The following is a 13,963-nucleotide window of genomic DNA, read 5'->3' as shown; positions in this document are numbered from 1 at the left end:
TCCTTGCTTCGCATTCAATTGCTTGGACCAAACCTTTTCACCAGTTGTTGATGCGGTTCTTGTGAGGCTTCGTGCACCAGCAGGTGGTGCAAGCTTCCAGCAAGTCATGCGCGATGCTTTCTGGTCTCTATCCCTCCGGTATGTATTTACCATTTGCATCTTAGGAAATTCACGAATCTTGGTTTAGCCGAAAAAGAAATACAATTCAAAATAGACAGAATCGCTGAGGTCAAAGGTAAGATGTAGTAACAACAGCAAAAGATCACGGAACGACTCGGGAGAAACTCCTTCTTGAGGGGTAAGCTGGTTTTGCTTCTTCTTTTTTTTTAACACAGCAAATCATAAAACACTGCATCATTTCTTTGGGACTCCAGATTGCAGAAGGAGCCACCCCCATTTTAAGCTTGAAGCTAATGGAGACTGACAGCTATGCAGAGTAGAAATGTCACATCAGCTGGGTCTTAGGTCGAGGTATTGGTATGTCATTGGCAAGGTTACATAATCAGTGAAAAGTCCAAAAAAGGTGCAGGTAATTTTGCCTCAGGATTTTGGAAAATATAATAATAATAATAATAATAAAAATAATAATAATAATAATAATAATAATAATAATAATAATTCACTTTGAAGTCGATTTTAATTGCAGTTGATTCAAAATGTTACACCAATACTGAAGCAGACAGTATGACGTTTCACTACTTGGATATTGTAAAAGAAAAACTGAACTGGAAACTGTACAGAAACGTTTTCAGGCTGTACCTCGTGCTTCGTGTACAATACCAATTGAATCTTAATTTATACATACGAAAACAATGACGGTGAGGCTTGTAGAGACCCAAACTAAATGCCAGTTTTGCCAATACAAAATTGTTCAATCAGTTCATTCCATAATGGTAAGTTAAAGCAAGCAAGTTGTTTTTAGCTTCTGGGTGTATTTATGTGGTATACTTTCATTACTATCACCTGGGTAAGAAAAATTAAACTTGTAAACATCACTTCTTGTAGAGTTCCAAATATTTGCAGGACAAATGACGGTGGCCCTGTAGTTGAGAGGATATGGCACAGACTACGAGGACACAAGGTGGTATTTGTATTAAAGAAACAACTTGCAGTGTACAGGGCGGCGCAGTGGTCAGCACTGTCACCTCACAGCAAGAATTTTGAGGGTTTGAGTCCCAGCTCCAGCACAGGATCTTTCTGTGTGGAATCTCCATGTTCTCCCTGTTCCTGCGTGGGTTCTCTCTGGTACTCCAGCTTCCTCCCACAGTCCAAAGACATCAAGAGAGGACGAGGCTGATTGATACTCTAAATTGACCGTAGGTGAGACTGTGAGTGTGAATGGTTGTCTGTCTCTCTGTGTTGGTCCTGTGATGGACTGGTGACCTGTCCAGGGTGAACCCCGCCTCTCACCCAAAAGCTGCTGAGATAGGCTCCAGCCCCCCCTGCGACCCTTAACAGGAATAAGAGGAAGAAATGGAATCTTGCAGTGTACACCAAAGAATACTGAAGCTAAAAAGTATTCAAAAAGTTTTATAATGTTTACTTCATAATGATATAAACTTATAGTGGGTCACTTGTTCCAAAAAAGTGTTAAAGATACAGCCTTACAAGTACACTGTAAGTACGCTGACATTAGTGTACTTTTTTAAAGGGATGGTTTGGATTTAATGAAGTGAGGTTGTATGAGGTGGTCATACATATTCATTGTACTACCTTTAATAATGTGGGTCAGCGCATCTCCGGTGCAGGGAAGCCAAGAGCAGCAGTGGTCTGACACAGCATTGTACTGTTGTGGACAGGGTGACAGAAAAATATGGATCTATCCCACCAATGAGCACCCCCCCTAAAATATCTCTATATGTTAGAACTTACTTCGTATTCCTCCACAGGCCCTGGAGGACTCCACTGCACCGCAGCAAAGCTGTTTGAAAGGAACAGTGCTGCTGTAATACAGTACAGGGCATGAAAGCACTTTCTATGGCTGAAAGATAAAATCTTTCTTTGTGAAAACTCCTCAGGCCATCCATTCTGACCTGACCTTTGAGCAGGAGCTGCACAAAAAGCTCAGATGAGAAACAGAGTGACATTTAGAACAAAAAGATTCTAATGACCTGCTCTTAGCGTCATATTTATGTCTAACCTGAAGCTTGCAATTAATAACAGGAGTTGAGTGATACTGTAGTCATGCACAGCTGCTTCAGTAACATGGTAATTGTAGAATGATCGCAAAGTTGTGCCTTTGGGTCTTTAAGTAAGAGAGGTTGATCAATGCTGTGTCGTCATGGTTGATATCAGGGTAAAAAGAGCTTAAGTAAAAGAACAGGTTTGCTCATTTTGATCTCTATTCAAAGTTTGATGGACAGTTATTTCTATAAACATGACGCTTTAGAGGCTGCACGGTGGTGCAGTGGTCAGCACTGTGGCCTCACAGCAAGAAGGTTCCGGGTTCGAGTCCCGGCTCGGGCACGGGATCTTTCTGTGTGGAGTTTGCATGTTCTCCCCGTGTCTGCATGGGTTCTCTCCGGGTACTCCGGCTTCCTCCCACCATCCAAAGACATGCAATTGGGGACGAGGCTGATTGATTCTCTAAATTGACTGTAGGTATGAATGTGAGTGTGAATGGTTGTTCGTCTCTCTATGTTGGCCCTGCGATGGACTGGCGACCTGTCCAGGGTGAACCCCGCCTCTCGCCCGTTGACGCTGGGATAGGCTCCAGCCCCCCCGCGACCCTTAATGTGTAGGAATAAGCGGAAGATGACCATGGATGGGTGACGCTTTAGAAATCAAGTGCTGATGATTTCAATGACAAGGGCATGTCCTCGGAAGGTCCAGGATCAAATCCCAAAAGCTCCGCACAAAAGAAAGCAAGGCCAACCCAAAGCATCTTGCCAGTAAACTGTGACAGCGAGCTGAAGGACATGAAGTGAGGCACAGCACGCTGCTCAAGACAGGTCGACGCTGACGCAGATTGAAGCCTTGTGTCCCACCTGGGACAAAGAGGAGAGGGTAAGTAAATCGTCATGACTGGTCAGTAGGCAGCGCTTGAATATGTTGACCTCTTACCTTTCCTCGTAGTATGCTCCGGCGCAAGCTAGGTCTGCAGCATGTGTAACCATGATGATGTACACACCAGGAAAAGTCATTTTCATCGACCCTGAATACACGCATCTTGTTAACCCTCCAAACCTGCTTTGTAGTACAGGCCCCTGGTGACCTCCAGGTCACCCTGTGGACGTTCATATGATACCATCAACTGTGAAGTTGTTCTTGAGGCAGAAGCCAAAAAGACACTCAACAGTGTTGTGTCGCACACCTCAGCCATGTTACCCTATAGCTCTGTCACTGTTGTTATTATTGGCTTCAGCCTCACTGTTCATGTCACTTATGATCAGTAACATATGGTGTTGGGGGAACTCAGCTTGTTGTAGCTCCTCATACCAACCATGCTTGTCCTCTTTCATCATTTGTTGGTGCATAATCAAGTATGAGTGTTAGTTTGGAGTCAAAGAAAGGCCAGATTACTCTGTGACTTGCTGAGTTTTCTGCCTTTCTCTCCTGTTAAATGTTTTTTTAGGAAATTTTGCACCCTGGTTGAGGTTCGAAGGGCAGAAGCTGTTGCATCATATAAAGATTGTAAAGCCTGTTGTGGCATTTTGTGATTTGTGAATTTGGGCTTTGTATATTACATGTGATTGATTGATTGATTGATTGATTGATTGATTGATTGATTGATTGATTGATTGATTGATTGATCTGAACTGACTAGCATCACTTTGTTTTGTATCTTGACATCTTTGTCACACCAAACTTCCTGCAGTCTTCATCCAAAGAGTAAGAAAAAACAAACAGCTAACAGGACACTTCACAGCAACATCATATGACCCTTTCCGAGGAAAACTGCAAAAAGCATGACAGTCAAACATGTCAAGGTATGAAACAAAGAACATTTAAGTGTGGGTTCCTCTTCTATCAAGGCTTAGCCTTTCTCTTGGAGACAACTGGAGTCACGCCATGTATGTGCTTGTCTTCAGACTGGTTGTTTGGTGTCCAGAACCAGTCCATCAACTGTCATGGATACCTGAAATATTCAGCCTGTTGTCTCACTGATGGCCCAGGCTTGCCTAGAAGTCTCATACATGGTGAGGACATTCAATGTTCTTTGGCAGACCTTTATTTTGAACCTAAGTACACTTGTCTTTTTTGCGTTTTAGTGGGGCCTGATCAGGGTTAGATAGGAAAGGCATAGTGGTAAACCTGTGGAGAACCGATCAATGTCCTCACCATTCCACAGTATCAGCGACGTACTGATCTACTGTGAGTGTTGATTAGATTGGTAAACACACCAACCAAGAGGAACAGCAATAAACAAGAAAACACATTTACTTTAATTTCATAGATTATGATACGACACCCACAGTATTCCTATATCTTGATGACTATATTGAGCCACAGTGATTGTGAAACTATGGCTTCATGTTCTGTGTCTTGCTCTGTATTTCAGTTGATGAATAGCTGCGCTGTCCCCGCTGAATTTAATAACATGATGTAAAGCCAGAGTCGAATGATGAATTACTGTACTGGGGAATGTCTTTCCAAGCCCATTTTTAGAGATTACCTTTTATTAAATCCTCTGGTTGCCAGTCCAGCTAATGAATAACTCAATTATTTATCCATATTTTACTTTGAAATAGTTTGACACAGACAAATGAGTTTCTTGTTAAAAAGGTAAGCCCAACATCTTTATAGGGTGTATTTTGTCCAGCCCTCTCCATGTTGTTGGTTGGGTGGTATTTTTCTGTACTTTGTTTAGCTTTGATTATTACCATAAAAAGCAAACATGTAGCACACTTGACGTTATCCTGTGAACCAGTTTGTAAATCACTGTAATTGGTGGTTGGAATTACGTTTCTTAATATAACGTTAGAGGAAGTGATGATGAAATGCCAATTAAAGCTGCAAGCACCATTGAAGAGCCCCTCGCAATTTTTTGCACGCCAACATGTGCATTACCATGGTGGAAGAGACTTGTTAACATTGATAATACATGGATTTTGCATGCGGACTAATTTACTTACTATGTGATGAAAACATCACTTGCTGCATGAACGATGTAGCGCTTGAGGATACACGATATTTATATATATATATATATATATATATATATATATATATATATATATATATTACTTGCTGTATCTCAAAGGAGGATGCACTATTTTTTCAAGTATAAAGCTTACATCCTGTCGCCAGTAGGTGAGGTTTTGATGAGTTACTGTCAAGGCTAAGACTCTCGACAAGTGTGTGACATTCAGAAAACCATCATTTTCATTTTTCAAAGTGAATCAACAAAATTTGCGATGCCACCAGGGCAATGTCTGCAAAGTCACCTTATTATAAGTGACTGGAAAGGTCCCATTTGTGAAAACGATGAGCAGGCTCATGTCCTGTGATGACATAGTTTGACAAAGTTAACATTTCTTTGCTTCAAAAGCTTCATATGAGTCTGAGGATAATAACCACCAAATCTGAAAGTTGTAAAAAGATTTTTATTTTTTTTATTTTTGCATAAATTGCAGATAAATTACAGATGTTCATAATTCAAAATGGCTGATTTCTGAATAGGATTAATAAATAAAAGCCAGTTGAGACATTTAAATCCCAGGAGCAATGCATGTGCCAAATTGGGTCAATATCATATATTTCAAGTTTAATTCTGACTAAGGCCTCCCAAACATCACGGAACACTAAAGAGACCGCTAAACATACATGAGCACAATTGCTGGATATACTCACGATGCACACAAATTCTGGTGTGTGGGGTTTTTCCTGACCTTAGAGGGCATCAAAAGGTCAGTAGCTAAAACTTATTAAAGGGCAATATAATTTCCATGTCTGATTTTGACAATAAATCAAAAATATTAAAGGTTACCTAGAATGAAAATCATCGTTTTCATGTTTTTGGTGTTTATTCAGCTCTCTTGTGTCGCTCGCTTGAGCGACACAAACTGGAGCCTGCAGCAGCAGCACTGACTGAGCAGATTGATTGAAGGAACGGCCTCGATAGAATTGAGACCTTTGCTTTATCTGCGCTGTCTGTCACTAGCTGGCCTGGCCTGGCTTGAGGGGGAAGGAACCTCGCCAGCCAGGCAGGCTACCAAGGGGCCAGGCCACCGGGAAAACTCCCGGTTGTCCCGACGGCCACCCCGCCACTGCATATACGGCTGGACCCGCGAATGGGCCGTGGCTACTTGGTATCTTATCTTACGAATGTTGTTGTTTGACATGGAATGTTGTCAATTGACAGTAGCAGTCACAGTTAGCACCGGCGACAGTTAGCCGAGAAAGTGGGAGTACTTTCTTTTCAGTGACAGTGAGGGCAGCCAATCACAGAGTAGTAGTTAAATGAGGTTGCCAGATAAACAACGGCAACCGATCGCCGTCAACTCATGCACTTGCATTAATAATGAGGTTGCCAGATGAGGTCAGAAACGACCCCAATCGGGACAAACGACGCATTCTAAACCCAACATGGTAACATTGCGGTTTCAGAGAGCCTTTTAGGAAGCTTCTGAGCCATCACAGACCCAACCTTTTTTTGTGGGGTTACATATCCAGAATCTTCAAGCACCTTGAGGGCCTCCAACATGCAGTTAGAAAATTGAGATTGAGTCAGGAAATTTAGGATGACTTCCTGATGTCCAGGGATGACTTCCTGTTTGTAAAACACTCCGGTCCTGAACATGTGTGTTAGCACTGGCTGAAATGCATTCTAGCCTGATCCCCAGTCCTCTATCAGTAATCCCCAAACAAACTCTTGATCATCATTGCTGTAATGATGACAACTTTGGTTATTGTATTTCTTCTATTCCTTCTTTAATTTTTTTTACATCCCTGCCTCCTAATTAGGAGATATCCTAGCTGAATTATGATTACCATGGCAACAGAGACAACACACATTCTCTTTGATATCATCCTGTCCCACAGGGAGCCCAGCTTATCACCAGCTTCTAAAATTAGATCTTCTCTCTCTCTCTGGCATCTAATGAATGGCCTTCGTTCCTCTGCTCTGACCATTATTCAAGTCCAGTGTCAGCCTTTTGTTCAATTATGGAATTCTGGAACTTTACCCCAGCCATTACAATAGTCAAGTTTATCATAGCCGATATGTTCTATTGTGCACCTTATAATGCCAAGGACTTCTATGCATCCTATTCCTGCAGGGGTGCCCAAACTTTTAAGCTTAGAGGGTCACAGCTGAAACTTAATGAAGGATCGCAGTGTGAAAAACAAGCACACTTTGTGTTGTTAAAACGTCTTTCATTTGTGTCTCATTTTTTCTTTCTTCACTCCCACCACTTATTCCTCCCGTACTAATTAACACTCTGCTACCTTGTCAAATTATCAAAAACAAACAAACAAACAAAAAAACAATCAAACCTGAGGGGGCTTACATATAATGAGCATTTTCACCTCAGAAAAAAGTAATTAGCATAAGCAATGATTAACATTAGCATTTACAGTGTCAGCCAAATCTGGACTAACATAAGGTAAGATCCGGCCTCTCTGTTGTTTGTTTTTAAAGTCCATCCATCCATCGTCATCTTCCTCTTATTCCTTACCAGTAAGGGTCACGGGGGGCTGCAGCCTATCCCAGCATCTACGGGCGAGAGGCGGGGTTCACCCTGGACAGGTCGCCAGTCCATCACAGGACCAACACATAGAGACAGACAACCATTCACACTCACAGTCACACCTACAGTCAATTTAGAGTATCAATCAGCCTCGTCCCCTCTTGATGTCTTTGGACTGTGGGAGGAAGCTGGAGTACCAGAGAGAACCCACACAGGAACAGGGAGAACATGGAGACTCCACACAGAAAGATCCCGTGCTGGAGCCGGGGCTGGAACCTGGAACCTTCTTGCTGTGAGGCCACAGTGCTGACCACTGCACCACCGTGCAGCCCGTTTTTAAAGTCCGTTATCCTATTAGAAAAGTTCAACACATAGAAACTTTCCCACCCATCAACACCTAACATACATAACTGAAGCCAGTGCAGATCTTGGCTAATGTTGTAAGGAACAGTTTCATCATGGATCACCACCTTCAAAGTCTGATGTCATCATGACTTGAGTGACATGAATAAATTCATGTGAACAGAACAAATAATCAAATAATTTGTTCATCACGCAAACACACTTGACGCAAGTGTTGCATCAGATTCATTGATAGATGAATTGGGATCAGTGTGTAGTGTCAATAACACTTGTGATTTGTACCCTTTTGACCTCTGGAAGAAAACACCAGTGCTTTTACTTCCATTAAGAACAGAGATTTTGAGGAGCCCACCAGCCTCTTGTGGCTGAACGGAGTATAATGAAAATAAAATCAGTTATTATCCTGATTGAAAAACTTTACCACATACAATCATACACCGAAGTGCTGAACCTACCAAATAGATCAAATATAGACGAGACAAATGTTTGTCCATCCATCCATCCATCCATTTTCTACCGCTTATGCTGTTAAGGGTGGCGGGGGGGCTGGAGCCTATCTCAGGAGCGTTTGGGTGAGGCGGGGTTCACCCTGGACGGGTCACCAGTCCATCACAGGGCCAACACATAGAGACAGACAACCATTCACACTCACAGTCACACCTACGGTCAATTTAGAGAATCAGTCAGCCTCGTCCCCTCTTGATGTCTTTGGACTGTGGGAGGAAGCTGGAGTACCAGAGAGAACCCACACAGGAACAGGGAGAACATGGAGACTCCACACAGAAAGATCCCGTGCTGGAGCTGGGGCTGGAACCTGGAACCTTCTTGCTGTGAGGCGGCAGTGCTGACCACTGCACCACCGTGCTGCCCTACAAATACTTGTCAAAACTGCTAATAAAGGTGGATCCTAAGTCAAACTCTGTTACTTGTGTTTGTTGTGAATGTGTATGATGGTAGAGATGACTGTCCGTTACTCCTCCAGGATTTATGGTCATGCCCTTTGCCACCATGCAGGCATTTGGGTTCCCTGGAGTCTAGCGCAGGTGCTGGTTGATCCCTGTGATCCTGCAGAAGTCCAGCCCCAACAACTCCTTCATGTCAACACCCCCCCCCCCCCCCCCCATACTCTCAGACCCTCAGAGCCTCCTCTATCACCCATCTGCCTGCTTGACTACTGCAGGCTCTTGAACCTTCAGCTGTAATATTCACTCTCTGAAGGTGGAAAGAGAGTGAATCGCAACTTTTTACATTATGATGAATTTACGTATATTAATCATCTATTTTCACTTGTTTTTCTTTACTTGTTATGATTTCTTGTAAGCTGAACTTTAGTGCTCTCAGTCTGCCTTAAATGAAATTCATGACTGTGGTAATGGAGGGGCCGGCATGGCTCAGAGGTAGAGTGGCTGTCTAACAACTGAGGGGTCGCTGGTTTGATCCTCACTTCCCCTGGTAACCATGTCGAGGTATCCTTGAGCAAGACACTGAGCCCCTAATTGCTCATGAACCCAGACTCTCGGCCAATGTCAGCTGGGATAGGCTCCACCCCCCCACACCCCCTACGACCCTCAATGGATAAGCGGAACAGAAATAGGATGGATTATAATAATGAACCTTTTCAGACACATCAGTCTATAAAACTGTACTTCCGACTTCACTAAACAAGTTTCTTACTGAGAAGTTCATTTTACTGAGGCCTCCACTTGCCTTAAAAATCTTGTGTATTCAGGAGCACATGTTCTGATGTTGGATTTCTTTATCATAGTCTACATATTATTATTTCTTTATCATAGTCTACATGTTATTATTTCTTTATCATAGTCTACATGTTATTATTTCTTTATCATAGTCTACATGTTATTATTTCTTTATCATAGTCTGCATATTATTATTTCTTTATCATAGTCTACATATTATTATTTCTTTATCATAGTCTACATGTTATTATTTCTTTATCATAGTCTACATATTATTATTTCTTTATCATAGTCTACATATTATTATTTCTTTATCATAGTCTACATGTTATTATTTCTTTATCATAGTCTACATATTATTATTTCTTTATCATAGTCTACATGTTATTATTTCTTTATCATAGTCTACATGTTATTATTTCTTTATCATAGTCTGCATATTATTATTTCTTTATCATAGTCTACATATTATTATTTCTTTATCATAGTCTACATGTTATTATTTCTTTATCATAGTCTGCATATTATTATTTCTTTATCATAGTCTACATATTATTATTTCTTTATCATAGTCTACATATTATTATTTCTTTATCATAGTCTACATATTATTATTTCTTTATCATAGTCTACATATTATTATTTCTTTATCATAGTCTACATATTATTATTTCTTTATCATAGTCTACATATTATTATTTCTTTATCATAGTCTACATATTATTATTTCTTTATCATAGTCAACATTGTCACTCCTAACACGATGGTCATTGTGTAGCACCGATGGGTACGACTCTGACATGGCTTATATGGCCATCTTTCAAAACCTCAATTTACTCAGACAAAGATGTAGAAATGCAAATACAAGGAGGACATCGCACAGCTGATTAGAAGACATCCATCCACAGCAACATGGGATGAAAACTCGAACAGAAGTATTTCTTCCTATTGCAACATTCCTCACCTCAGTAGCTTGAATAAATCCTTGTCCATGATCTTAACACTGTTAAGGAGTGTCTTTAAAGGACAGAATTCATAGTTTACTGCCATTATTGCTACTGTTCTGGCCCTATGCAAGCAGAGCCATGCTACTGAGATAAGTGTTTGATCAGTGGCTCTTCATTCATCCTCTCCTCACACGTAGACTCCTCTAGGATAATCTCTTCACCCGAGCAGCTGTGGCCATTACAATCACACTGGCTTCCCCGCCAGCACTTCGCAAGCTGTCGTCATGTTTTTCAGTCATTATAAAGCACCGTATGTGCCGTTGTTAACCAGCTGAAACATGTCTGATGCTGTCCTGCGCTCTGCCTGATTACCCTTCCGAAGGGAGAATTTCAGCTTTACACAATTAAAACCGAGTCCAAGACAAATCTCCCTTGGGAAAAATAAAGGAGTCCTCAAGCTTGTTTAACTGTTAAATGTTCAACAAAAAAATAATTCACAAAAAACACAAAATGAAGTACTGGAGCGATTTGCCTGCATAATGTGATGGGTCTCTCTTGGTCTGATCTCCACATGTATTACCATATACTTTATATTTACTACGCACAATGCACAAAGCTATTTATAGAAGCACTTGTGGTGGCTAGAACCTTCAAATACAATATAAAGCAAATTGAGACACATTCGGTCTATTTTGAGAGTACCAGTAGACAGAGGAATTATCTGAGTTCTTACTGTTCTTTGCTGTGCTGGAAGGCTTCTCTTGAGACTCAGGAACACATTTATGACGGTTGGCTGACTCAAAGCCCAAAATCTGTTCATCACAGACAAATGAAGAACAGTAATGTGAAAGAAAAACAATCCCCCCCCCCAAAAAAAAGAATTTTAACATCGTAAATTTAGATTGAGAAAGGAGTTGGTTCTAAGAAATAGAAGAAAATGGTCACACTTACAGTTCAGTTCTGTTATTCAAAATGTTCATTTCCTCTGGGGAGATGTTAGTGGATGCTTCTGCTCATATCAGACTTCACACTACTCATTCATACCTTTTCCACTCAGATTGATTTTTTATTTATTCAGGCCGCTGAGCTGCTCATTCCTTTCACCATCTGCTGCTGCCAGACACTCAGAAGGCTGAGAGCTGCAGTTTGTGACGTGAAGCAGCACGTGTTCACAGCAGAAATAGACTGTGAAAATGAACAACATGCCACCTCTCATAGTTTCCATGTCTGTATCCATCTAACATTCACTGAAAAATATATTCTTCCACATTTCGCTAAAAATATATCAAAGTAATCTTCTTGTTTGGTTTTTTTTGACAATTGAGCCCACAGTTCGGAACTAACATCTGTCTGAACCAAATATTACTACGATATGTAATGAAATTAATCTTTAAATGGTGGTTATCAAGAGCCGACTGCCGACCGGCAGCGGTACTTATTGTCTCCGAGGACACCGGATGGTTCCGTGGGTTTGCCATCACACAGGTGCGGGTTGGCAGTGAAGCCCAGGTGATTGTAAACCTGTTTGCAAGTGCATCTTGTATCATGTTACTGCTAGTGATGTGCTTGGAACCTGGTCCACCCTCAACCCAGGTCACAAACCCACACACAGAAGTCACTTATCTCCATGCAGGAATTGAATGAAAAATCAGCCGATGTGTTTGCTGTCATGCCATTGAATAAGATTAATGTTGATACCGTAATCCCACAGACATGGTCTAGTAGGGCCCTACTCTACCAGCTAGTAGATGTAAGAGGTTGGGATCACCTGTTCATTAGCTTGACCCAATGTTATTAATGCCCAGTAGGCCCAATAGGCTTGTTATGGAGCTTGTGTTTCCTATTTGTAATTCTAAGCCTAAACCTAAGCCTAACCCTCTATGTCGATATGGCCATATTTATGAAAATAATAATGAATCCCTGCATGACAGAAACAGATGGTAGTGAGTGTGTCATTTACAAGATGAACATTTAACTTCACTGACCCAACAATGTGCAGGACGATACGACGGCTCACCGAGGCGCCGCCATCGATTCCCTCGGTCTTATACAGTCATCCCTCACCTGGGAATATACTACCGGTAGTTGTCTTTTCATTACAGAACACTGATGAACCATCCTTGTGAACAACGTAGATGTGTAAACACCACCGAATTAGCCCAAATAAGCAATTCTTCTTCAGACTGCAAGGGTCTACATCAGCTCATGGAAAGCACGCTCCTTCTGGAATATGATCCTAATCGTCCTTGTGGATATTTTGTCTAAGAGATGGGAAGGACCATAGGCGTTTACTATCTGATCTTCCTCATTTGTGGAAGAACAAAGTCTCATGAGATAATGCTGACTTGTTGAATTGGTTTCTGCATATTTGTCATTGATTTTATTCCTATAAAGTTGTCTTCTCTTTCCTCTGTATAAACAAGATGAGGCATGCAGGGTCCCTTTTATTCAGGATTGGCCCTTTGAGAGTGTGTTAATATTCATAGACACTGAAAAAAGTGTCAGAGCACCACCATAATAGTGTGAGTGTGAGGATAGCCTCTGCAAGCTGTCAGGAGTTTAACAGATGCTTTTCACACAGCACAGATGGAAATATTTCTCAGAACACTGCTTCAAGCCCACTATCCTTCACACGAAGTTAGAACAGCACACGACCGTAATACCAATACAGCGTCCAGCCTTCAGCTAATATTGAACTTAGAGTATCAGCATCAGAGTTTAAACCCAAGTAATATTTTAAGGGGAGAAATAGTTTTATTATGTTAAAGAGGGGGAATCCAAGATCATTTTTCTTTTTGTAATTTTTTTGTTTTGTTTTTTTGCATTGTAGATCAAGCTATCTGAGAGAAAACTAGACTGCTACGACCCATCTTGCCTCTGTGTTTGGCTGTTTTCAACCTTAGGGAAAACTGCTTGAGACGGGGAGACTTAGACCATTAACAGGACGCTCTCCTATTGTCTGTTCCACTGAGCAGCCACGTGTGAATTAATGTCAGAAACCAAGCACGAAATATTGCTACTCCAGCATTGATTACAATTACTTACACCACAAAAGCACAGAAAAAGGGAAGAAACCTGAAGACTAAAAGAGTGTCTGGCAACGCAAGCAATAAAACATTCTTGCCAGAATTTTGCATCGTCCTCTGAACGCAGTAAAAGAGATTTCAATCTAAGAAATCTGAGATTTATTGATAGTTTTATTGAGGTACTGTAAATGAAGGATGGCTACAAAAAGGAATGGTGATGGATCTAATCAAGATTGTATCCATAGAATGTGTTACCCGCTTAATTTTGTGGTGTCGGAGAAATGAAAAATTGAAAACTT

Source organism: Aulostomus chinensis, chromosome 22 (genome assembly GCF_037954235.1).
Source record: "Aulostomus chinensis isolate RoL2024-O1b breed Wild chromosome 22, RoL_Achi_v1.0, whole genome shotgun sequence".
Lineage (NCBI taxonomy): Eukaryota > Metazoa > Chordata > Actinopteri > Syngnathiformes > Aulostomidae > Aulostomus > Aulostomus chinensis.
Note: the sequence above shows the minus strand (reverse complement) of the source record.